The sequence below is a fragment of the Phyllobates terribilis genome, unplaced genomic scaffold (assembly GCF_046119375.1).
Source record: "Phyllobates terribilis strain yellow unplaced genomic scaffold, ASM4611937v1 Scaffold_416__1_contigs__length_1633014, whole genome shotgun sequence".
In the NCBI taxonomy this organism is placed as follows: Eukaryota; Metazoa; Chordata; class Amphibia; order Anura; family Dendrobatidae; genus Phyllobates; species Phyllobates terribilis.
In genome coordinates this window covers 735,748-760,265 of record NW_027363176.1, presented here as the reverse complement: position 1 = coordinate 760,265, position 24,518 = coordinate 735,748, and the positions used below count along the sequence as shown (strand labels likewise).

The 24,518-nt window shown below is 48.1% G+C and overlaps 11 non-coding genes and 2 pseudogenes across 11 annotated transcripts; all 13 read left to right on the top strand.

Moving 5' to 3' along the window:
- The first annotated feature begins 3,865 nt into the window (after positions 1 to 3,865).
- LOC141227096 (U2 spliceosomal RNA) lies at positions 3,866 to 4,056 on the top strand. The gene has a single exon (XR_012294205.1). It is a non-coding gene; the product is annotated as a U2 spliceosomal RNA (small nuclear RNA).
- Positions 4,057 to 5,171: 1,115 nt separating this feature from the next.
- On the top strand, positions 5,172 to 5,362 carry LOC141227554 (U2 spliceosomal RNA). The gene has a single exon (XR_012294544.1). It is a non-coding gene; the product is annotated as a U2 spliceosomal RNA (small nuclear RNA).
- Positions 5,363 to 6,477: 1,115 nt separating this feature from the next.
- On the top strand, positions 6,478 to 6,668 carry LOC141227553 (U2 spliceosomal RNA). Its single transcript, XR_012294543.1, has one exon. It is a non-coding gene; the product is annotated as a U2 spliceosomal RNA (small nuclear RNA).
- A 1,115-nt stretch (positions 6,669 to 7,783) lies between these two features.
- On the top strand, positions 7,784 to 7,921 carry LOC141227285 (U2 spliceosomal RNA; annotated as a pseudogene).
- A 524-nt stretch (positions 7,922 to 8,445) lies between these two features.
- LOC141227117 (U2 spliceosomal RNA) lies at positions 8,446 to 8,627 on the top strand. Its single transcript, XR_012294225.1, has one exon. It is a non-coding gene; the product is annotated as a U2 spliceosomal RNA (small nuclear RNA).
- Positions 8,628 to 9,742: 1,115 nt separating this feature from the next.
- Positions 9,743 to 9,933, top strand: LOC141227552 (U2 spliceosomal RNA). Its single transcript, XR_012294542.1, has one exon. It is a non-coding gene; the product is annotated as a U2 spliceosomal RNA (small nuclear RNA).
- Positions 9,934 to 11,048: 1,115 nt separating this feature from the next.
- LOC141227551 (U2 spliceosomal RNA) lies at positions 11,049 to 11,239 on the top strand. The gene has a single exon (XR_012294541.1). It is a non-coding gene; the product is annotated as a U2 spliceosomal RNA (small nuclear RNA).
- A 1,115-nt stretch (positions 11,240 to 12,354) lies between these two features.
- LOC141227103 (U2 spliceosomal RNA) lies at positions 12,355 to 12,545 on the top strand. The gene has a single exon (XR_012294211.1). It is a non-coding gene; the product is annotated as a U2 spliceosomal RNA (small nuclear RNA).
- Positions 12,546 to 13,660: 1,115 nt separating this feature from the next.
- Positions 13,661 to 13,851, top strand: LOC141226936 (U2 spliceosomal RNA). Its single transcript, XR_012294051.1, has one exon. It is a non-coding gene; the product is annotated as a U2 spliceosomal RNA (small nuclear RNA).
- A 1,115-nt stretch (positions 13,852 to 14,966) lies between these two features.
- Positions 14,967 to 15,157, top strand: LOC141227549 (U2 spliceosomal RNA). The gene has a single exon (XR_012294539.1). It is a non-coding gene; the product is annotated as a U2 spliceosomal RNA (small nuclear RNA).
- Positions 15,158 to 16,272: 1,115 nt separating this feature from the next.
- On the top strand, positions 16,273 to 16,350 carry LOC141227290 (U2 spliceosomal RNA; annotated as a pseudogene).
- A 5,564-nt stretch (positions 16,351 to 21,914) lies between these two features.
- Positions 21,915 to 22,111, top strand: LOC141227125 (U2 spliceosomal RNA). The gene has a single exon (XR_012294232.1). It is a non-coding gene; the product is annotated as a U2 spliceosomal RNA (small nuclear RNA).
- A 1,115-nt stretch (positions 22,112 to 23,226) lies between these two features.
- Positions 23,227 to 23,417, top strand: LOC141226979 (U2 spliceosomal RNA). The gene has a single exon (XR_012294092.1). It is a non-coding gene; the product is annotated as a U2 spliceosomal RNA (small nuclear RNA).
- Positions 23,418 to 24,518: the final 1,101 nt, after the last annotated feature.

Here is a 24,518-nt window from a genome sequence, read left to right as displayed (position 1 = left end):
TCGTTGGCTTCAGCTGGAATGGGTGTGATGGTAAGTATGGTTTAATTTAGAACAATAAAGAATTGTGTCTTTATTTCAATTAAAGGACTTTATTCTGGGTGTTGTGTTTTTTTTAAATACTTTACTAGAAATTCATGGCGGTCATGTCTAATACTGGCGTGACCCCATGAATTTTGGGCTTGGGGCCAGCTGATAATACCAAGCTGGCCCTAACCCCTTTATTACCCAGTGAGCCACCGCACCAGGGCCCTGGATGAGTTGGGTACAGCGCCAGAAGATGGCGCTTCTATGAACGCGCCATTTTCCGGGGTGGCTGCGGACTGCAATTTGTAGCGGGGGGGGGCCCAGAAAGCTTGGGCCTCCCTGCGCTGCAGATTCCAGCCCCCAGCTGCCTAGTTGTACCTGGCTGGACACAAAAATAGGGCGAAGCCCCACGTACTTTTTTTTTAATTATTTCATGAAATTCATGAAATAATTAAGAAAAAAAGGGCTTCCCTATATTGTTGTGTCCGGCCAGGTACAAATAGGCAGCTGGTGGATGGGGGCAGCCCGTTCCTGCCTGCTGTACCTGGCTGGACACAAATATAGTGCGAAGCCCCACTTCAATTTTTTTAAATTATTTCAGGAAATTCATGAAATAATTTAAAAAAAATTGACGTGGGGCTTCGCACTATATTTGTGTCCAGCCAGGTACAGCAGGCAGGAACGGGCTGCCCCCAACCACCAGCTGCCTATTTGTACCTGGCCGGACACAACAATATAGGGAAGCCCTTTTTTTCTTAATTATTTCATGAAATAATTTAAAGAAAATTGACGTGGGGCTTCGCCCTGTTTTTGTGTCCAGCCAGGTACAACTAGGCAGCTGGGGGCTGGAATCCGCAGCGCAGGGAGACCCAAGCTTTCTGGGCCACCCCCGCTGCAAATTGCAGTCCGCAGCCACCCCGGAAAATGGCGCGTTCATAGAAGCGCCATCTTCTGGCGCTGTACCCAACTCATCCAGGGCCCTGATGCGGTGGCTCACTGGGTAATAAAGGGGTTAGGGCCAGCTTGGCATTATCAGCTGGCCCTAAGCCCGAAATTCATGGGGTCACGCCAATATTAGACATGAACACCATGAATTTCTAGTAAAGTATTTAAAAAAAACACAACACCCAGAAAAAAGTCCTTTAATTGAAATAAACACACAATTCTTTATTGTTCTAAATTAAACCATACTTACCATCACGCCCATTCCAGCTGAAGCCAACGATCTCCTGAAATAAAAGAAAAATAATAAAGCAACATCATCCTTACCTTTCCATGGTTCCCATGACAGCTTCAGCTCTGCTACATCGAGATGACAGGCTGGACCGCAGCAGAACGCTGCCATCCAGCCTGTCATCCCGCAGACACTGAGAAGCGCAGGCTTGCTTGCGCTCCACAGTGTCTCTCTGTGAGGGCATCCAGATGAGCCGAGTTAATGTCCAATGAACTCGGCTCACCTCATGCACGTCACTGACAGCGTGGGAAAATTCTCCTGCACTCAGCGCTTCAGCGTGGGAGAATTCTCACACTGAAGCGCTGAGTGCAGGAGAATTCTCCCACGCTGTCAGTGACGAGCAGGAGGTGAGCTGAGTTCATTGGACATGAGCTCACCTTATGCACGTCACTGACAGCGTGGGAGAATTCTCCTGCACTCACCGCTTCAGCGTGAGAATTTTCCCACGCTGTCAGTGACGTGCATGAGGTGAGCCGAGTTCATTGGACATGAACTCGGCTCATCTGGATGTCGTCACAGAGAGACGCTGAGCAGCGCAAGCAAGCCTGCGCTTCTCAGTGTCTGCGGGATGAGAGGCTGGATGGCAGCGTTCTGCTGCGGTCCAGCCTGTCATCTCGATGTAGCAGAGCTGAAGCTGTCGTGGGAACCATGGAAAGGTAAGGATGAGGTTGCTTTATTATTTTTCTTTTATTGCAGGAGATCGTTGGCTTCAGCTGGAATGGGCGTGACGGTAAGTATGGTTTAATTTAGAACAATAAAGGATTGTGTCTTTATTTCAATTAAAGGACTTTATTCTGGGTGTTTGTGTTTTTTTTAACTTTGACTATGGGGTTAGTAATGGGGGTGTCTTATAGACGCCTCTCCATTACTAACCTGGGCTTGATGTCAGCTGGCATTATAAGCTGACATCAACCCCAACCCTATTACCCCCTGCCACCGCACCAGGGCAGCGTGGAAGAGCGAGGCTAAGTGCCAGAATTGGCGCATCCTATGAATGCGCCATTTCTGGGGCGGCTGACGGCTGGTGTTTCTAGCCTGGGAGGGGGCCAATATTCATGGCTCCCTTCCTGGGCTATTAATATCAGCCCCCAGCTGTCTGCCTAGCCTTTGCTAGCTATTAAATTAGGGGGGACCCCACGTCATTTTTTTCGGGGGGTCCCCCATTTTAATAGCTAGTAAAGGCTATGTATTCAGCTGGGGGCTGATATTAGTAGCCTGGGAAGCTCCGTGGGTATTACCCCCTTCCCAGGCTTCAAACATCTGCCCCAGCCGTCTGCTTAACCTCCGCTAGAGCCTAAAATTAAGGGGAACCCCACGCCAATTTTTTTAATAATAAATCCTTTGTTTTAATACTAAATGACAAGTACAGTAACCAACACTATCACTGTACTTCATATATATGTGACTGACTTGTTTCTATCTATCTAATCTATGTGTGATGCTCTATCTTTCTGTTCTAAATTGTCGGGTACAGCTGCTGAATTGCCGGCCGGCTTTTTTAAAGAGACAGTGCATGAAAACACTATTATTTTTTTTGATAAATCCTTTACGCTAAATGACAAGTACAGTAAGCAGCACTGTCACTGTACTTCATATATATGTGACTGACATGTTTCTATCTATCTAATCTATGTGTGATTCTCTATTCTTTCTATTCTAAATTGTCGGGTACCGCTGCTGAATTGCCGGCCGGCTTTTTTAAAGAGACGGTGCATGAAAACACTATTATTTTTTTTGATAAATCCTTTACGCTAAATGACAAGTACAGTAAGCAGCACTTTCACTGTACTTCTTATATATGTGGCTGACATGTTTATATCTATCTAATCTATGTGTGAAGCTCTATTCTTTCGGTTCTAAATTGTCGGGTACAGGTGTATGCCGCTGCTGAATTGCCGGCTTTTCATGTTTCACTGTTGGCACTGTTCCCATCGATTTGGGCAATCACTGTAATGCCACAACCACCATGGCTGTGGCATTACAGTGAGTGGCAGACAATCCCTGCATGATTGGTGCTCTAAATAGCGCCAGACATGCAGGACACGCTTTTGGTGCACGAACAGTTATCGAACATAACCTCGAACAGCCGAATTTTTTGCAAATCGTTCGGGTTCGTCGAACAACTCGAACACCGCCCAAAACAGCTCGAATTTGAGATTGGCGAACAGTTCTAGTCGAACACCGCTCATCTCTAGTCATAATAGGCTCTGAGCCTTTATATACCTGTGCACAGCAGCAGCCACCTTCAGTCTGCTGCTGGACAGCCAGCAGCAGCAGCAGCAGGAGAGGTATGTAATCAGGAGCCCTCCTGCTAAGGGTAGACAGCTGCTCGTTCCACCCCACCCCCCGCCTTAATTGGTTCTCCTCCCTTCCAACGGTGTTGAGGCGGGTTGGAACAGCAGGGGGTGAAGGTGCTGTGTTTAAAGAGGTGGAGTTATGCAGATCTAAAACGCGTGGATTGCAGCAGCAGCAAGCCGAAAAGTGCAGGCATGTAAGGGATCTAGAGGTTGACAACATGTCTTCTTAACGGGAGTCCAGGAGCTCATCTCCACAAATGGACTTTTCAGGATCCTTGGGTGGCTCCGTAGTTTGAAACCAATTCTGGTTATCGCTTCTCGGCCTTTTGGCTAAGATCAAGTGTAATATCTGTTCTTATCAGTTTAATATCTGATACGTCCCCTATCTGGGGACCATATATTAAATGGATTTTTAGAACAGGGAGATGGAAAAAGAGCTTGCTCTGTCCACTCCACGCATTGACCTGGTATTGCAGTATCTCCAGGACCGTTGCACCCCTTCTTTAATGCAGTTTCTAAAATCAGAAAGAATTGAATTCAATGTTTTTTGTTCATTTTGCTTGTTTGTCGGATTTTGGGATGGACTCTTTGGCTTTGCTTTTCTTCTCCTCATTGGATTTTTCATGTTCAAAGTTGCAGAAGCCAGATTACAAGCTCATTTTGGTTCAACTTCAGCAACTGTGCATTGCATTGCCATGTAATGTGATGCAATGCTATCTTTCTAGCTCTCCCTTTTTACTTCCTTTTGGATAAACAGACATATTAGGCAAGCATTTTGGAGCTTTCACCTAAATAACTACAGGTGGTGAGATAAGCTGCACAATATAATTGACCTTTCAGTATATTGTTGCACACACACCATCTATTTAGCAAATGCCCTTGTTATCAACAGCAGCCTTTTAAACTCACCTGAGCTAACAGGTATGTGCGCTGGTTACTCTGCTGCGCTTAAAATTTCTTTTTTGGTTTGCTACAATGCCTTTTCTGAAACGTTGTCTCCTTCTGCTGGAACACTGACTTCTTTCATTTAATGCCTGCAGACTATAAAAGAGAACCCAACCCAAAAAGTTTGGTTGATTAGTCTGTGGCATTCTGTTAAACTGTTGCTTATGGCGGTCTCTGTGAGCTTCTCAGCGACATTCAGCCAGCCAGGTATCCTGCCTGCAGTAGATGGAATGTGGCAATGGAACGCTGGCTGCGCGTGTCATAATAGGCTCTGAGCCTTTATATACCTGTGCACAGCAGCAGCCACCTTCAGTCTGCTGCTGGACAGCCAGCAGCAGCAGCAGCAGGAGAGGTATGTAATCAGGAGCCCTCCTGCTAAGGGTAGACAGCTGCTCGTTCCACCCCACCCCCCGCCTTAATTGGTTCTCCTCCCTTCCAACGGTGTTGAGGCGGGTGGGAACAGCAGGGGGTGAAGGTGCTGTGTTTAAAGAGGTGGAGTTATGCAGATCTAAAACGCGTGGATTGCAGCAGCAGCAAGCCGAAAAGTGCAGGCATGTAAGGGATCTAGAGGTTGACAACATGTCTTCTTAACGGGAGTCCAGGAGCTCATCTCCACAAATGGACTTTTCAGGATCCTTGGGTGGCTCCGTAGTTTGAAACCAATTCTGGTTATCGCTTCTCGGCCTTTTGGCTAAGATCAAGTGTAGTATCTGTTCTTATCAGTTTAATATCTGATACGTCCCCTATCTGGGGACCATATATTAAATGGATTTTTAGAACAGGGAGATGGAAAAAGAGCTTGCTCTGTCCACTCCACGCATTGACCTGGTATTGCAGTATCTCCAGGACCGGTGCACCCCTTCTTTAATGCAGTTTCTAAAATCAGAAAGAATTGAATTCAATGTTTTTTGTTCATTTTGCTTGTTTGTCGGATTTTGGGATGGACTCTTTGGCTTTGCTTTTCTTCTCCTCATTGGATTTTTCATGTTCAAAGTTGCAGAAGCCAGATTACAAGCTCATTTTGGTTCAACTTCAGCAACTGTGCATTGCATTGCCATGTAATGTGATGCAATGCTATCTTTCTAGCTCTCCCTTTTTACTTCCTTTTGGATAAACAGACATATTAGGCAAGCATTTTGGAGCTTTCACCTAAATAACTACAGGTGGTGAGATAAGCTGCACAATATAATTGACCTTTCAGTATATTGTTGCACACACACCATCTATTTAGCAAATGCCCTTGTTATCAACAGCAGCCTTTTAAACTCACCTGAGCTAACAGGTATGTGCGCTGGTTACTCTGCTGCGCTTAAAATTTCTTTTTTGGTTTGCTACAATGCCTTTTCTGAAACGTTGTCTCCTTCTGCTGGAACACTGACTTCTTTCATTTAATGCCTGCAGACTATAAAAGAGAACCCAACCCAAAAAGTTTGGTTGATTAGTCTGTGGCATTCTGTTAAACTGTTGCTTATGGCGGTCTCTGTGAGCTTCTCAGCGACATTCAGCCAGCCAGGTATCCTGCCTGCAGTAGATGGAATGTGGCAATGGAACGCTGGCTGCGCGTGTCATAATAGGCTCTGAGCCTTTATATACCTGTGCACAGCAGCAGCCACCTTCAGTCTGCTGCTGGACAGCCAGCAGCAGCAGCAGCAGGAGAGGTATGTAATCAGGAGCCCTCCTGCTAAGGGTAGACAGCTGCTCGTTCCACCCCACCCCCCGCCTTAATTGGTTCTCCTCCCTTCCAACGGTGTTGAGGCGGGTGGGAACAGCAGGGGGTGAAGGTGCTGTGTTTAAAGAGGTGGAGTTATGCAGATCTAAAACGCGTGGATTGCAGCAGCAGCAAGCCGAAAAGTGCAGGCATGTAAGGGATCTAGAGGTTGACAACATGTCTTCTTAACGGGAGTCCAGGAGCTCATCTCCACAAATGGACTTTTCAGGATCCTTGGGTGGCTCCGTAGTTTGAAACCAATTCTGGTTATCGCTTCTCGGCCTTTTGGCTAAGATCAAGTGTAGTATCTGTTCTTATCAGTTTAATATCTGATACGTCCCCTATCTGGGGACCATATATTAAATGGATTTTTAGAACAGGGAGATGGAAAAAGAGCTTGCTCTGTCCACTCCACGCATTGACCTGGTATTGCAGTATCTCCAGGACCGGTGCACCCCTTCTTTAATGCAGTTTCTAAAATCAGAAAGAATTGAATTCAATGTTTTTTGTTCATTTTGCTTGTTTGTCGGATTTTGGGATGGACTCTTTGGCTTTGCTTTTCTTCTCCTCATTGGATTTTTCATGTTCAAAGTTGCAGAAGCCAGATTACAAGCTCATTTTGGTTCAACTTCAGCAACTGTGCATTGCATTGCCATGTAATGTGATGCAATGCTATCTTTCTAGCTCTCCCTTTTTACTTCCTTTTGGATAAACAGACATATTAGGCAAGCATTTTGGAGCTTTCACCTAAATAACTACAGGTGGTGAGATAAGCTGCACAATATAATTGACCTTTCAGTATATTGTTGCACACACACCATCTATTTAGCAAATGCCCTTGTTATCAACAGCAGCCTTTTAAACTCACCTGAGCTAACAGGTATGTGCGCTGGTTACTCTGCTGCGCTTAAAATTTCTTTTTTGGTTTGCTACAATGCCTTTTCTGAAACGTTGTCTCCTTCTGCTGGAACACTGACTTCTTTCATTTAATGCCTGCAGACTATAAAAGAGAACCCAACCCAAAAAGTTTGGTTGATTAGTCTGTGGCATTCTGTTAAACTGTTGCTTATGGCGGTCTCTGTGAGCTTCTCAGCGACATTCAGCCAGCCAGGTATCCTGCCTGCAGTAGATGGAATGTGGCAATGGAACGCTGGCTGCGCGTGTCATAATAGGCTCTGAGCCTTTATATACCTGTGCACAGCAGCAGCCACCTTCAGTCTGCTGCTGGACAGCCAGCAGCAGCAGCAGCAGGAGAGGTATGTAATCAGGAGCCCTCCTGCTAAGGGTAGACAGCTGCTCGTTCCACCCCACCCCCCGCCTTAATTGGTTCTCCTCCCTTCCAACGGTGTTGAGGCGGGTGGGAACAGCAGGGGGTGAAGGTGCTGTGTTTAAAGAGGTGGAGTTATGCAGATCTAAAACGCGTGGATTGCAGCAGCAGCAAGCCGAAAAGTGCAGGCATGTAAGGGATCTAGAGGTTGACAACATGTCTTCTTAACGGGAGTCCAGGAGCTCATCTCCACAAATGGACTTTTCAGGATCCTTGGGTGGCTCCGTAGTTTGAAACCAATTCTGGTTATCGCTTCTCGGCCTTTTGGCTAAGATCAAGTGTAGTATCTGTTAAGATCAAGTGTAGTATCTTTTGAAAAGGCAGTTTTGTCCTTGGGCTGCCCTAGTAAATTGATGCATATTACACACTGGTTTGGTGCACTTGTTAGTACGCCAGGTGGCTCATAGAGTTATCTGATGGAAAACATGGCCCTCCAGGATCGAAGTCACTAGGCTGGGTAAGTGTGAGGGCTTTGGAGCAATGTGCCCCAGGAGTAGGCGCCCTGGTGGGAGTCCAAGCTTACTGGGACTGGGAACCCCAGAAAGACTTGGCTTCGTAGCACGCCGCACCTTTGCCAATCATACTTTCTGAGCAACCCCCCCTATTCCTGGCCTCCGGGCTAGGAAGGGGAATTTTTATAAACCCGGTCGGAGGTCCGGTCAGCTTTGGGCTGAGAAACCAACACAGGCTCCAGCTCCACTAGGGTGGCAGCCTAGATGGAAGCTGGGAGCACGAAAACGGCTCTTCTCCGGCTTCGGCTAGGGAGAGCATCGGAGATCCCTGACCCTCGCTGTGGCCTTCTGGCTCGGAGGGATGGGGATGGTTTATTGGGAACCCTCTCCTCCGGGAAGGGTCCACATGAATCCTCACCTCGTGCGCTGTTTTGGTGTGACTTCGGTCACATTTTTCAGTGCCTTGGATGCAGCTTCAATCAAAAAATCTGTTCTTATCAGTTTAATATCTGATACGTCCCCTATCTGGGGACCATATATTAAATGGATTTTTAGAACAGGGAGATGGAAAAAGAGCTTGCTCTGTCCACTCCACGCATTGACCTGGTATTGCAGTATCTCCAGGACCGGTGCACCCCTTCTTTAATGCAGTTTCTAAAATCAGAAAGAATTGAATTCAATGTTTTTTGTTCATTTTGCTTGTTTGTCGGATTTTGGGATGGACTCTTTGGCTTTGCTTTTCTTCTCCTCATTGGATTTTTCATGTTCAAAGTTGCAGAAGCCAGATTACAAGCTCATTTTGGTTCAACTTCAGCAACTGTGCATTGCATTGCCATGTAATGTGATGCAATGCTATCTTTCTAGCTCTCCCTTTTTACACCCTTTTGGATAAACAGACATATTAGGCAAGCATTTTGGAGCTTTCACCTAAATAACTACAGGTGGTGAGATAAGCTGCACAATATAATTGACCTTTCAGTATATTGTTGCACACACACCATCTATTTAGCAAATGCCCTTGTTATCAACAGCAGCCTTTTAAACTCACCTGAGCTAACAGGTATGTGCGCTGGTTACTCTGCTGCGCTTAAAATTTCTTTTTTGGTTTGCTACAATGCCTTTTCTGAAACGTTGTCTCCTTCTGCTGGAACACTGACTTCTTTCATTTAATGCCTGCAGACTATAAAAGAGAACCCAACCCAAAAAGTTTGGTTGATTAGTCTGTGGCATTCTGTTAAACTGTTGCTTATGGCGGTCTCTGTGAGCTTCTCAGCGACATTCAGCCAGCCAGGTATCCTGCCTGCAGTAGATGGAATGTGGCAATGGAACGCTGGCTGCGCGTGTCATAATAGGCTCTGAGCCTTTATATACCTGTGCACAGCAGCAGCCACCTTCAGTCTGCTGCTGGACAGCCAGCAGCAGCAGCAGCAGGAGAGGTATGTAATCAGGAGCCCTCCTGCTAAGGGTAGACAGCTGCTCGTTCCACCCCACCCCCCGCCTTAATTGGTTCTCCTCCCTTCCAACGGTGTTGAGGCGGGTGGGAACAGCAGGGGGTGAAGGTGCTGTGTTTAAAGAGGTGGAGTTATGCAGATCTAAAACGCGTGGATTGCAGCAGCAGCAAGCCGAAAAGTGCAGGCAAGTAAGGGATCTAGAGGTTGACAACATGTCTTCTTAACGGGAGTCCAGGAGCTCATCTCCACAAATGGACTTTTCAGGATCCTTGGGTGGCTCCGTAGTTTGAAACCAATTCTGGTTATCGCTTCTCGGCCTTTTGGCTAAGATCAAGTGTAGTATCTGTTCTTATCAGTTTAATATCTGATACGTCCCCTATCTGGGGACCATATATTAAATGGATTTTTAGAACAGGGAGATGGAAAAAGAGCTTGCTCTGTCCACTCCACGCATTGACCTGGTATTGCAGTATCTCCAGGACCGGTGCACCCCTTCTTTAATGCAGTTTCTAAAATCAGAAAGAATTGAATTCAATGTTTTTTGTTCATTTTGCTTGTTTGTCGGATTTTGGGATGGACTCTTTGGCTTTGCTTTTCTTCTCCTCATTGGATTTTTCATGTTCAAAGTTGCAGAAGCCAGATTACAAGCTCATTTTGGTTCAACTTCAGCAACTGTGCATTGCATTGCCATGTAATGTGATGCAATGCTATCTTTCTAGCTCTCCCTTTTTACTTCCTTTTGGATAAACAGACATATTAGGCAAGCATTTTGGAGCTTTCACCTAAATAACTACAGGTGGTGAGATAAGCTGCACAATATAATTGACCTTTCAGTATATTGTTGCACACACACCATCTATTTAGCAAATGCCCTTGTTATCAACAGCAGCCTTTTAAACTCACCTGAGCTAACAGGTATGTGCGCTGGTTACTCTGCTGCGCTTAAAATTTCTTTTTTGGTTTGCTACAATGCCTTTTCTGAAACGTTGTCTCCTTCTGCTGGAACACTGACTTCTTTCATTTAATGCCTGCAGACTATAAAAGAGAACCCAACCCAAAAAGTTTGGTTGATTAGTCTGTGGCATTCTGTTAAACTGTTGCTTATGGCGGTCTCTGTGAGCTTCTCAGCGACATTCAGCCAGCCAGGTATCCTGCCTGCAGTAGATGGAATGTGGCAATGGAACGCTGGCTGCGCGTGTCATAATAGGCTCTGAGCCTTTATATACCTGTGCACAGCAGCAGCCACCTTCAGTCTGCTGCTGGACAGCCAGCAGCAGCAGCAGCAGGAGAGGTATGTAATCAGGAGCCCTCCTGCTAAGGGTAGACAGCTGCTCGTTCCACCCCACCCCCCGCCTTAATTGGTTCTCCTCCCTTCCAACGGTGTTGAGGCGGGTGGGAACAGCAGGGGGTGAAGGTGCTGTGTTTAAAGAGGTGGAGTTATGCAGATCTAAAACGCGTGGATTGCAGCAGCAGCAAGCCGAAAAGTGCAGGCATGTAAGGGATCTAGAGGTTGACAACATGTCTTCTTAACGGGAGTCCAGGAGCTCATCTCCACAAATGGACTTTTCAGGATCCTTGGGTGGCTCCGTAGTTTGAAACCAATTCTGGTTATCGCTTCTCGGCCTTTTGGCTAAGATCAAGTGTAGTATCTGTTCTTATCAGTTTAATATCTGATACGTCCCCTATCTGGGGACCATATATTAAATGGATTTTTAGAACAGGGAGATGGAAAAAGAGCTTGCTCTGTCCACTCCACGCATTGACCTGGTATTGCAGTATCTCCAGGACCGGTGCACCCCTTCTTTAATGCAGTTTCTAAAATCAGAAAGAATTGAATTCAATGTTTTTTGTTCATTTTGCTTGTTTGTCGGATTTTGGGATGGACTCTTTGGCTTTGCTTTTCTTCTCCTCATTGGATTTTTCATGTTCAAAGTTGCAGAAGCCAGATTACAAGCTCATTTTGGTTCAACTTCAGCAACTGTGCATTGCATTGCCATGTAATGTGATGCAATGCTATCTTTCTAGCTCTCCCTTTTTACTTCCTTTTGGATAAACAGACATATTAGGCAAGCATTTTGGAGCTTTCACCTAAATAACTACAGGTGGTGAGATAAGCTGCACAATATAATTGACCTTTCAGTATATTGTTGCACACACACCATCTATTTAGCAAATGCCCTTGTTATCAACAGCAGCCTTTTAAACTCACCTGAGCTAACAGGTATGTGCGCTGGTTACTCTGCTGCGCTTAAAATTTCTTTTTTGGTTTGCTACAATGCCTTTTCTGAAACGTTGTCTCCTTCTGCTGGAACACTGACTTCTTTCATTTAATGCCTGCAGACTATAAAAGAGAACCCAACCCAAAAAGTTTGGTTGATTAGTCTGTGGCATTCTGTTAAACTGTTGCTTATGGCGGTCTCTGTGAGCTTCTCAGCGACATTCAGCCAGCCAGGTATCCTGCCTGCAGTAGATGGAATGTGGCAATGGAACGCTGGCTGCGCGTGTCATAATAGGCTCTGAGCCTTTATATACCTGTGCACAGCAGCAGCCACCTTCAGTCTGCTGCTGGACAGCCAGCAGCAGCAGCAGCAGGAGAGGTATGTAATCAGGAGCCCTCCTGCTAAGGGTAGACAGCTGCTCGTTCCACCCCACCCCCCACCTTAATTGGTTCTCCTCCCTTCCAACGGTGTTGAGGCGGGTGGGAACAGCAGGGGGTGAAGGTGCTGTGTTTAAAGAGGTGGAGTTATGCAGATCTAAAACGCGTGGATTGCAGCAGCAGCAAGCCGAAAAGTGCAGGCATGTAAGGGATCTAGAGGTTGACAACATGTCTTCTTAACGGGAGTCCAGGAGCTCATCTCCACAAATGGACTTTTCAGGATCCTTGGGTGGCTCCGTAGTTTGAAACCAATTCTGGTTATCGCTTCTCGGCCTTTTGGCTAAGATTAAGTGTAGTATCTGTTCTTATCAGTTTAATATCTGATACGTCCCCTATCTGGGGACCATATATTAAATGGATTTTTAGAACAGGGAGATGGAAAAAGAGCTTGCTCTGTCCACTCCACGCATTGACCTGATATTGCAGTATCTCCAGGACCGGTGCACCCCTTCTTTAATGCAGTTTCTAAAATCAGAAAGAATTGAATTCAATGTTTTTTGTTCATTTTGCTTGTTTGTCGGATTTTGGGATGGACTCTTTGGCTTTGCTTTTCTTCTCCTCATTGGATTTTTCATGTTCAAAGTTGCAGAAGCCAGATTACAAGCTCATTTTGGTTCAATTTCAGCAACTGTGCATTGCATTGCCATGTAATGTGATGCAATGCTATCTTTCTAGCTCTCCCTTTTTACTTCCTTTTGGATAAACAGACATATTAGGCAAGCATTTTGGAGCTTTCACCTAAATAACTACAGGTGGTGAGATAAGCTGCACAATATAATTGACCTTTCAGTATATTGTTGCACACACACCATCTATTTAGCAAATGCCCTTGTTATCAACAGCAGCCTTTTAAACTCACCTGAGCTAACAGGTATGTGCGCTGGTTACTCTGCTGCGCTTAAAATTTCTTTTTTGGTTTGCTACAATGCCTTTTCTGAAACGTTGTCTCCTTCTGCTGGAACACTGACTTCTTTCATTTAATGCCTGCAGACTTTAAAAGAGAACCCAACCCAAAAAGTTTGGTTGATTAGTCTGTGGCATTCTGTTAAACTGTTGCTTATGGCGGTCTCTGTGAGCTTCTCAGCGACATTCAGCCAGCCAGGTATCCTGCCTGCAGTAGATGGAATGTGGCAATGGAACGCTGGCTGCGCGTGTCATAATAGGCTCTGAGCCTTTATATACCTGTGCACAGCAGCAGCCACCTTCAGTCTGCTGCTGGACAGCCAGCAGCAGCAGCAGCAGGAGAGGTATGTAATCAGGAGCCCTCCTGCTAAGGGTAGACAGCTGCTCGTTCCACCCCACCCCCCGCCTTAATTGGTTCTCCTCCCTTCCAACGGTGTTGAGGCGGGTGGGAACAGCAGGGGGTGAAGGTGCTGTGTTTAAAGAGGTGGAGTTATGCAGATCTAAAACGCGTGGATTGCAGCAGCAGCAAGCCGAAAAGTGCAGGCATGTAAGGGATCTAGAGGTTGACAACATGTCTTCTTAACGGGAGTCCAGGAGCTCATCTCCACAAATGGACTTTTCAGGATCCTTGGGTGGCTCCGTAGTTTGAAACCAATTCTGGTTATCGCTTCTCGGCCTTTTGGCTAAGATCAAGTGTAGTATCTGTTCTTATCAGTTTAATATCTGATACGTCCCCTATCTGGGGACCATATATTAAATGGATTTTTAGAGCAGGGAGATGGAAAAAGAGCTTGCTCTGTCCACTCCACGCATTGACCTGGTATTGCAGTATCTCCAGGACCGGTGCACCCCTTCTTTAATGCAGTTTCTAAAATCAGAAAGAATTGAATTCAATGTTTTTTGTTCATTTTGCTTGTTTGTCGGATTTTGGGATGGACTCTTTGGCTTTGCTTTTCTTCTCCTCATTGGATTTTTCATGTTCAAAGTTGCAGAAGCCAGATTACAAGCTCATTTTGGTTCAACTTCAGCAACTGTGCATTGCATTGCCATGTAATGTGATGCAATGCTATCTTTCTAGCTCTCCCTTTTTACTTCCTTTTGGATAAACAGACATATTAGGCAAGCATTTTGGAGCTTTCACCTAAATAACTACAGGTGGTGAGATAAGCTGCACAATATAATTGACCTTTCAGTATATTGTTGCACACACACCATCTATTTAGCAAATGCCCTTGTTATCAACAGCAGCCTTTTAAACTCACCTGAGCTAACAGGTATGTGCGCTGGTTACTCTGCTGCGCTTAAAATTTCTTTTTTGGTTTGCTACAATGCCTTTTCTGAAACGTTGTCTCCTTCTGCTGGAACACTGACTTCTTTCATTTAATGCCTGCAGACTATAAAAGAGAACCCAACCCAAAAAGTTTGGTTGATTAGTCTGTGGCATTCTGTTAAACTGTTGCTTATGGCGGTCTCTGTGAGCTTCTCAGCGACATTCAGCCAGCCAGGTATCCTGCCTGCAGTAGATGGAATGTGGCAATGGAACGCTGGCTGCGCGTGTCATAATAGGCTCTGAGCCTTTATATACCTGTGCACAGCAGCAGCCACCTTCAGTCTGCTGCTGGACAGCCAGCAGCAGCAGCAGCAGGAGAGGTATGTAATCAGGAGCCCTCCTGCTAAGGGTAGACAGCTGCTCGTTCCACCCCACCCCCCGCCTTAATTGGTTCTCCTCCCTTCCAACGGTGTTGAGGCGGGTGGGAACAGCAGGGGGTGAAGGTGCTGTGTTTAAAGAGGTGGAGTTATGCAGATCTAAAACGCGTGGATTGCAGCAGCAGCAAGCCGAAAAGTGCAGGCATGTAAGGGATCTAGAGGTTGACAACATGTCTTCTTAACGGGAGTCCAGGAGCTCATCTCCACAAATGGACTTTTCAGGATCCTTGGGTGGCTCCGTAGTTTGAAACCAATTCTGGTTATCGCTTCTCGGCCTTTTGGCTAAGATCAAGTGTAGTATCTGTTCTTATCAGTTTAATATCTGATACGTCCCCTATCTGGGGACCATATATTAAATGGATTTTTAGAACAGGGAGATGGAAAAAGAGCTTGCTCTGTCCACTCCACGCATTGACCTGGTATTGCAGTATCTCCAGGACCGGTGCACCCCTTCTTTAATGCAGTTTCTAAAATCAGAAAGAATTGAATTCAATGTTTTTTGTTCATTTTGCTTGTTTGTCGGATTTTGGGATGGACTCTTTGGCTTTGCTTTTCTTCTCCTCATTGGATTTTTCATGTTCAAAGTTGCAGAAGCCAGATTACAAGCTCATTTTGGTTCAACTTCAGCAACTGTGCATTGTATTGCCATGTAATGTGATGCAATGCTATCTTTCTAGCTCTCCCTTTTTACTTCCTTTTGGATAAACAGACATATTAGGCAAGCATTTTGGAGCTTTCACCTAAATAACTACAGGTGGTGAGATAAGCTGCACAATATAATTGACCTTTCAGTATATTGTTGCACACACACCATCTATTTAGCAAATGCCCTTGTTATCAACAGCAGCCTTTTAAACTCACCTGAGCTAACAGGTATGTGCGCTGGTTACTCTGCTGCGCTTAAAATTTCTTTTTTGGTTTGCTACAATGCCTTTTCTGAAACGTTGTCTCCTTCTGCTGGAACACTGACTTCTTTCATTTAATGCCTGCAGACTATAAAAGAGAACCCAACCCAAAAAGTTTGGTTGATTAGTCTGTGGCATTCTGTTAAACTGTTGCTTATGGCGGTCTCTGTGAGCTTCTCAGCGACATTCAGCCAGCCAGGTATCCTGCCTGCAGTAGATGGAATGTGGCAATGGAACGCTGGCTGCGCGTGTCATAATAGGCTCTGAGCCTTTATATACCTGTGCACAGCAGCAGCCACCTTCAGTCTGCTGCTGGACAGCCAGCAGCAGCAGCAGCAGGAGAGGTATGTAATCAGGAGCCCTCCTGCTAAGGGTAGACAGCTGCTCGTTCCACCCCACCCCCCGCCTTAATTGGTTCTCCTCCCTTCCAACGGTGTTGAGGCGGGTGGGAACAGCAGGGGGTGAAGGTGCTGTGTTTAAAGAGGTGGAGTTATGCAGATCTAAAACGCGTGGATTGCAGCAGCAGCAAGCCGAAAAGTGCAGGCATGTAAGGGATCTAGAGGTTGACAACATGTCTTCTTAACGGGAGTCCAGGAGCTCATCTCCACAAATGGACTTTTCAGGATCCTTGGGTGGCTCCGTAGTTTGAAACCAATTCTGGTTATCGCTTCTCGGCCTTTTGGCTAAGATCAAGTGTAGTATCTGTTCTTTTAAGAACACAAGAGCTACGATCTACACTTGACGAGAGCGATCGAACTCGGAAGGAGAAGAGCTTCGGAGCCCAGCTGACATCGGAGAAGGAAGGCGGATATCGGTGGGAGGAAGAAGCTCTAAAGAATCCAGAAGAAGACGAAGACTCGGAGAAGAATCGGGCTGTCCTGTGGAATCTTCGAGGAAGAAAATCATCGAGACAAAGACCTTTCGGGGAATTTGTCCAGAACACGACGGGAGAAGAATCTGCATAGCTCCACCCATTCCGGGAAGAGTTCCAGATCCAGCTCCAAGAAGTAACTGCAGGAGGAAAGCCATGGCAAGCGCTGCGAGGAAGGCCGAAAAGAAGAGCCTGGAGCAGGAGACAGCCAGGAGGGCCCAGCCAGGAGCCGATTCTGACCCCAAGGACTCTGCCTCCACGACTGGCCAGCAGAAGGGACCCCAGAAGCCCCGCCACGAAGCTCCAGCCCTGGAGCCATGGATGCGGCAGACGGTGGCCCTGAAGCTGAAGGAAGTGGATGGGAGGGTGCCGGACATGTCCTCGGACGTGTTCTGCCAGAAGATGCTGCTGGATCGAGGCTTCTCCAGGTCGGACACCCTCAGCATCCAGACCTTCTTGACGGGGATCTTCTTCATCACCTTCGCCACTGTGAACACCTGCAGGAGGTTCTGGGAAATGGTAAGCGCAAAAGGACCGGATAATTCTTTCTCTGCCTTTACAGGTAGCTGCCCTATCCAGAGGGATGAAAGGAGGATCACGGTCTCCATGCGCAACCCGCACACCCCAGGCCAAGACATCTGTACCTTCCTGAGACGCTTCTGTTTGGTTGTGAAGGAACCCTCTCACATCCTGAATGGACTCGGCTTCTGGACAGGTAAGTGGTCGGTGACCGTTAGACTTCACAGGGACCTGGCGTACTCAGACGGACTTCGGCACCTGCCCCCGACATTCTCCCTGGGCAACTCCTACGGCCTCATCTATTACCCGGACATGCCGCGGAACTGCAGGAGATGCGGCAAGAACGGCCACGAGATGAAGGACTGCAAGGAGGATGCCTGCAGGATTTGTCGAGTGACGGGACACAGCTCGAAGGACTGCCCGAAGAAGACGTCCTGCAACCTGTGTGGGCTGGCGGCTCATCTGTACAAGGATTGCCCCAAGCGTGAGAGATCCTGGGCATCGGTGGTTGCGACGACCCCAGCTACGGAGGACAAGGCCCCGACGACCAGGCCTGTGAAGGTCAAGGACGCGACGACCAAGGCCCCAGCGGCCAAGGCCGAGACGACCAAGGCCAAAGCGGTCAAGGAGTCGGTGGCCAAAGACCCAGCGACGGTCCCAGCAGCTCCGAAGCAGAAGAAAAAGTCAAAGGAGGGTAAGAGTTCTGTCACCCCTCTCTCGATCCCTCCCCCTGCCACCCCCGTCCAATCCCCCCCCACCCCGGCCACCCCTGCTGAGGATTCCACTTCCTCTTCCTCCTTCCCCTACTCCTCAGCAGGTGTCCTTTCCCCTGCCCCGGCAGCCATTCTCCCTCCCCAGACCATGGTAGCGGTGGAATTAACCTTTCCTCCACCCGCCGCTATCTATTCCGAGGAGGATTTTCCCCTTCTTGTCTCCCCAGTTCCAACCCGGGGAAAGAGGAAGGTGGAGGACAGCCCTGCTACTGAATCCTCCAAAAAGAAGATTCTGGATTTCGTAGGCGAAAAGGAGGATACCCTCCCTGAGCCAGAAGAGATGGAGCACATGGTTGAGACCCTGGTGGCCGAGCCAGAAGAGGAGGAACTGGTGGTCGCCGAGATCGAGGCCGCGCTGCTTGACCAGATGGAGGAAGAGGGCCTGCTGGTGATCCCGTCACCAGCAGTCAACACCGACGAGGGACCACCCGACCGGAGTGGTAACTAAGGTGTATTGCCTGCGCTAACTTTTTCTTTTTTCCCTACATGATGGCTAATATTAACTTATTTTCCATTAATGTCAGGAGCATCAAGGACAAGTTCAGACGTCAGACTATTTATGCCTTCCTTACTTCCCAATTGTGTGATGTTTATATGTTGCAGGAATGTTCCCTTCCCTCCTCTAGGTCCTTCAAACATCTGGCCAGGGAGTGGTCCCACGGTCCATCCTACTGGTCCGGTGGGGGTGACTGCAAGTCTGCGGGGGTCGCAATTCTGATCAGGGGGGGCGCATTCACGCTTGAGTCCGTCCAGGAGCTCATCTGCGGCAGGGCTCTTGTTGTAGATGGCAACTGGGCGGGAGAACCTGTCAGGTTCATCAACGTGTATGCGTCCCCACTGAAGAATGAGCGTTTGGAGCTTTTCCAGACCCTGCGGCTTCAGCTTGCCACCACCAGGACCTTAGTGATGGCCGGGGATTTCAACTGCCCCATCGAGGAGGATGGTCGTAGTTCTGGCACATCTGCCAAGTTGGACATCACGTCCAAGCTGCTCATCGAGATGGTAACCGAGGCCTCTCTTCAGGACGTGGTGGGCTCCATGGGGAGAGGCTCCATGAACTATTCGTGGAGCCGACCCGATGGCTCACTCCGCTCCAGGATTGACTTTGTGTTCACCTCTCGGGCAGTCAGGCAGAGTAGGCACTCGATGGTCTCCTGCTTCTTCTCCGACCACAGAGCCATTCACTTACAAGGTGTCCTCGGCGACGGTTTTCCGTCCGGCCCCGGCTCCTGGAAGCTGAATTGTGCTCTGCTGGCTCAGGATGAAGTCGTGGAGGAGCTGAGAGCAGCCTACGCAATGTGGCAGTCCTACAAGGGTAGCTTCCAAACAGTCTCTGATTGGTGGGAATATGTTAAACTTGAGTTTCGCTGTTTCTTTCAGGCCAAGGGTCGACAACAGGCGTGTGAGAAGAGGAGGGACTTCAGAGGGCTGCAGCGCGAGCTGCGGTCGCTGCAGGACCTTCTTCACTGCGGCTGGGACGTGAGGGAGGAGCTGGAGGAGACCAAGAAGAGCCTGAAAAGGCACTTTGAGGAGGAGTCCAAGCGAATCGTCTTCCGTTCCAAAGTGGAGAATCTGGAGAAGGGTGAGAAATGTAACTCATTCTTTTTCAGGAAACTTCATGCCGGTCACACGCCCCTGAACGAGCTGCGAGACGAGAGCGGAAACATGCGACGTGGGAAGGAGGACGTGATGAGGGTCGTCAGCGACTTCTACAGCGAACTCTACTCCCACAAGACTACCGACCCCGACGCTGCTGATAAGTTCCTGTCAGGTATCACTAACCATCTTGATCCTGCAGGCACGGCAGCCTTGGACAAACCTCTGATGGTGGGCGAATTGCTCTCTGCCGCTAAATCCTTTAGGACCGGCAGGACCCCGGGCAGTGATGGTCTTCCAGCGGAGCTCTATGTAGCGCTGGGAGACCTCATCTGTCCGGACCTGTTGGACCTGTACGAGGAGATGGTGGTGGAGGGTAGAATGCCTCCATCTTTGAGGGAAGGAATGGTCACGATCCTGTACAAGCGGAAGGGAGAGAGGTGCGACCTGAGGAATTGGCGTCCCATCACTCTGCTCAACGTGGACTACAAGATCCTGGCCAAGACGATGGCGACACGACTTAAGATGGTCATCGGACGGATCATCCACCCGGACCAGACCTGCGGCATCCCTGGACGTCGCATCGCAGACAGCCTCGCTCTCGTGCGGGACACGGTCGAGTACATCAAGGTCCGCCGCGCACACGCGGCCCTGGTCTCCTTGGATCAGGAGAAGGCCTTTGACCGGGTTTCCCACGAGTTCATGGGCCGAGCTCTGCACCGGTTAGGTTTGGGTAACATGTTTTGTTCGTATGTCCGTCTGATGTATTTTGATATCCACAGCTCGGTGTTGGTGAACGGCTGGAAGACTGACCCCTTCCCTGTCCTCTCTGGGGTCAGACAAGGCTGCCCTCTATCACCTCTTCTTTTTGTTTGTGTTATAGAACTCTTCGCAGAGGCTATCCGGCAGAATGGAGAGATCAGAGGGATCACCGCACCGGGTCCGGGACGACACGAGGTCAAGTGCTCGCTCTACATGGACGACGTCACCGTCTTCTGCGCTGATCGTGGTTCAGTCGACGCCCTCGTCCAGACGTGTGAGAGGTTCGGCCGGGCTTCAGGGGCCAAAGTCAACTGCAGGAAGTCGGAAGCCATGCTCTTCGGGGATTGGCAGCCGGCCTCCTCCGCCCCCTTCCCCTTCAACATTCAACCGGATTTCCTCAAGGTGCTGGGAGTCTGGTTCGGGAAGGAAGGAGCGGCCCTCAAGTCCTGGCAAGAACGCTTGGCCAAGGTGAAGCAACGGATCGGACTCTGGAGCCTCAGACACCTCACTTGTGAGGGTAAGGCACTCGTCCTGCGTAATGAGGTCCTGCCCGTCTTGCAGTACACGGCGCAGGCCTGGCCCCCACACGTCACTGTGTGCAGGGCCATTACCAGGACAGTGTTTCACTTTGTCTGGGGATCCAAGATGGACAGAGTCAGGCGGGCCGTCATGTACAAGGAGCCTCGCAAGGGTGGGAAGGGCGTTCCAGATATCCCCACCCTCCTGCGATCCTCTTTTGTGTGTGATTGTGTCCGCCGGACTTTGCAAGTCAAGAATGGCTCCGCGGGCAGGTCCATGTCTCGCTTCTTCCTGCTTCCTCTTTGGAGGCGACTCGGCTGGGACAAGTGGGACAGCTCCTTCCCCTACAACTGGACGACGCCATGGTTCTATGGAGACGTCGTTCGATTTGTGGGGGAGCATCAACTGGAGGGACTCAAGCCCGACTTGTGGAAGCCCAAAACTATCCACAAGCTAATCAGAGCCAAGGATGACGTGGAGAACATCACAGGACTTCACCAGGACACGCTGGAGACTGTGTGGACAAATGTGTCGTCTGACAGGCTGACCAACGGGCACAAGGACTTGACGTGGATGGCGATTCAGGGCAGACTGCCCGTCCGGTCATTCATGCATGCCCGGAACCTGTGCAAGACCCGGTACTGCCCAAGGTGCCCCTTCGTGGAGGAAACATCTTTGCACACTTTTTGGGACTGCGGATTTGCACAGCGCCTATTGACTGCACTTGAGGACGACCTGAGGAACTCTGTCCCGAGGGCGAGCCTATCGCACCATTCTGTGCTTTACGGACTCTTCCCTGGGGTTCATACCGTCGGAGCCATCCAGGAGGCTTGGCGCCTTATGAACTGCTTCAAGGATGCCGTTTGGGTCGCCAGGAACCGGCTCATCTTGAGGAGGGAGAGGATGTCCATCCAGGACTGCCGCAGGCTGATCCACAGCCTGCTCAGAGACTATTCCATCATGGACGGTCCGGAGGACGAGGATGAGGACTAAACCCCTCCTCCCCCTCTCCTCTTATGTGTCTTGTCTTTCAATAAAGCTTCGGGCCTGTGATTTTCCCCTCCCCATCCCCTTTTTCCCAATCTCCATCCCTTATCACGGTTCGTCGTACTGTATTGATTGACATACTTTTTCTTTCAGATTGAGTGTTTTGTGTAGCATAGGGGTGTGATGTGTCTAGTTAGTGCGTCGTATCCTCATGCTATGTAAATATGATGTAGAATTCTGTGTGTACTGGGCTGCGGCACTGTACACTGTCTGTTAACTTATTTTTTGTGCTAATAAAAGATATATTCAATCAAAAAAAAAATCTGTTCTTATCAGTTTAATATCTGATACGTCCCCTATCTGGGGACCATATATTAAATGGATTTTTAGAACAGGGAGATGGAAAAAGAGCTTGCTCTGTCCACTCCACGCATTGACCTGGTATTGCAGTATCTCCAGGACCGGTGCACCCCTTCTTTAATGCAGTTTCTAAAATCAGAAAGAATTGAATTCAATGTTTTTTGTTCATTTTGCTTGTTTGTCGGATTTTGGGATGGACTCTTTGGCTTTGCTTTTCTTCTCCTCATTGGATTTTTCATGTTCAAAGTTGCAGAAGCCAGATTACAAGCTCATTTTGGTTCAACTTCAGCAACTGTGCATTGCATTGCCATGTAATGTGATGCAATGCTATCTTTCTAGCTCTCCCTTTTTACTTCCTTTTGGATAAACAGACATATTAGGCAAGCATTTTGGAGCTTTCACCTAAATAACTACAGGTGGTGAGATAAGCTGCACAATATAATTGACCTTTCAGTATATTGTTGCACACACACCATCTATTTAGCAAATGCCCTTGTTATCAACAGCAGCCTTTTAAACTCACCTGAGCTAACAGGTATGTGCGCTGGTTACTCTGCTGCGCTTAAAATTTCTTTTTTGGTTTGCTACAATGCCTTTTCTGAAACGTTGTCTCCTTCTGCTGGAACACTGACTTCTTTCATTTAATGCCTGCAGACTATAAAAGAGAACCCAACCCAAAAAGTTTGGTTGATTAGTCTGTGGCATTCTGTTAAACTGTTGCTTATGGCGGTCTCTGTGAGCTTCTCAGCGACATTCAGCCAGCCAGGTATCCTGCCTGCAGTAGATGGAATGTGGCAATGGAACGCTGGCTGCGCGTGTCATAATAGGCTCTGAGCCTTTATATACCTGTGCACAGCAGCAGCCACCTTCAGTCTGCTGCTGGACAGCCAGCAGCAGCAGCAGCAGGAGAGGTATGTAATCAGGAGCCCTCCTGCTAAGGGTAGACAGCTGCTCGTTCCACCCCACCCCCCGCCTTAATTGGTTCTCCTCCCTTCCAACGGTGTTGAGGCGGGTGGGAACAGCAGGGGGTGAAGGTGCTGTGTTTAAAGAGGTGGAGTTATGCAGATCTAAAACGCGTGGATTGCAGCAGCAGCAAGCCGAAAAGTGCAGGCATGTAAGGGATCTAGAGGTTGACAACATGTCTTCTTAACGGGAGTCCAGGAGCTCATCTCCACAAATGGACTTTTCAGGATCCTTGGGTGGCTCCGTAGTTTGAAACCAATTCTGGTTATCGCTTCTCGGCCTTTTGGCTAAGATCAAGTGTAGTATCTGTTCTTATCAGTTTAATATCTGATACGTCCCCTATCTGGGGACCATATATTAAATGGATTTTTAGAGCAGGGAGATGGAAAAAGAGCTTGCTCTGTCCACTCCACGCATTGACCTGGTACTGCAGTATCTCCAGGACCGGTGCACCCCTTCTTTAATGCAGTTTCTAAAATCAGAAAGAATTGAATTCAATGTTTTTTGTTCATTTTGCTTGTTTGTCGGATTTTGGGATGGACTCTTTGGCTTTGCTTTTCTTCTCCTCATTGGATTTTTCATGTTCAAAGTTGCAGAAGCCAGATTACAAGCTCATTTTGGTTCAACTTCAGCAACTGTGCATTGCATTGCCATGTAATGTGATGCAATGCTATCTTTCTAGCTCTCCCTTTTTACTTCCTTTTGGATAAACAGACATATTAGGCAAGCATTTTGGAGCTTTCACCTAAATAACTACAGGTGGTGAGATAAGCTGCACAATATAATTGACCTTTCAGTATATTGTTGCACACACACCATCTATTTAGCAAATGCCCTTGTTATCAACAGCAGCCTTTTAAACTCACCTGAGCTAACAGGTATGTGCGCTGGTTACTCTTCTGCGCTTAAAATTTCTTTTTTGGTTTGCTACAATGCCTTTTCTGAAACGTTGTCTCCTTCTGCTGGAACACTGACTTCTTTCATTTAATGCCTGCAGACTATAAAAGAGAACCCAACCCAAAAAGTTTGGTTGATTAGTCTGTGGCATTCTGTTAAACTGTTGCTTATGGCGGTCTCTGTGAGCTTCTCAGCGACATTCAGCCAGCCAGGTATCCTGCCTGCAGTAGATGGAATGTGGCAATGGAACGCTGGCTGCGCGTGTCATAATAGGCTCTGAGCCTTTATATACCTGTGCACAGCAGCAGCCACCTTCAGTCTGCTGCTGGACAGCCAGCAGCAGCAGCAGCAGGAGAGGTATGTAATCAGGAGCCCTCCTGCTAAGGGTAGACAGCTGCTCGTTCCACCCCACCCCCCGCCTTAATTGGTTCTCCTCCCTTCCAACGGTGTTGAGGCGGGTGGGAACAGCAGGGGGTGAAGGTGCTGTGTTTAAAGAGGTGGAGTTATGCAGATCTAAAACGCGTGGATTGCAGCAGCAGCAGCAAGCCGAAAAGTGCAGGCATGTAAGGGATCTAGAGGTTGACAACATGTCTTCTTAACGGGAGTCCAGGAGCTCATCTCCACAAATGGACTTTTCAGGATCCTTGGGTGGCTCCGTAGTT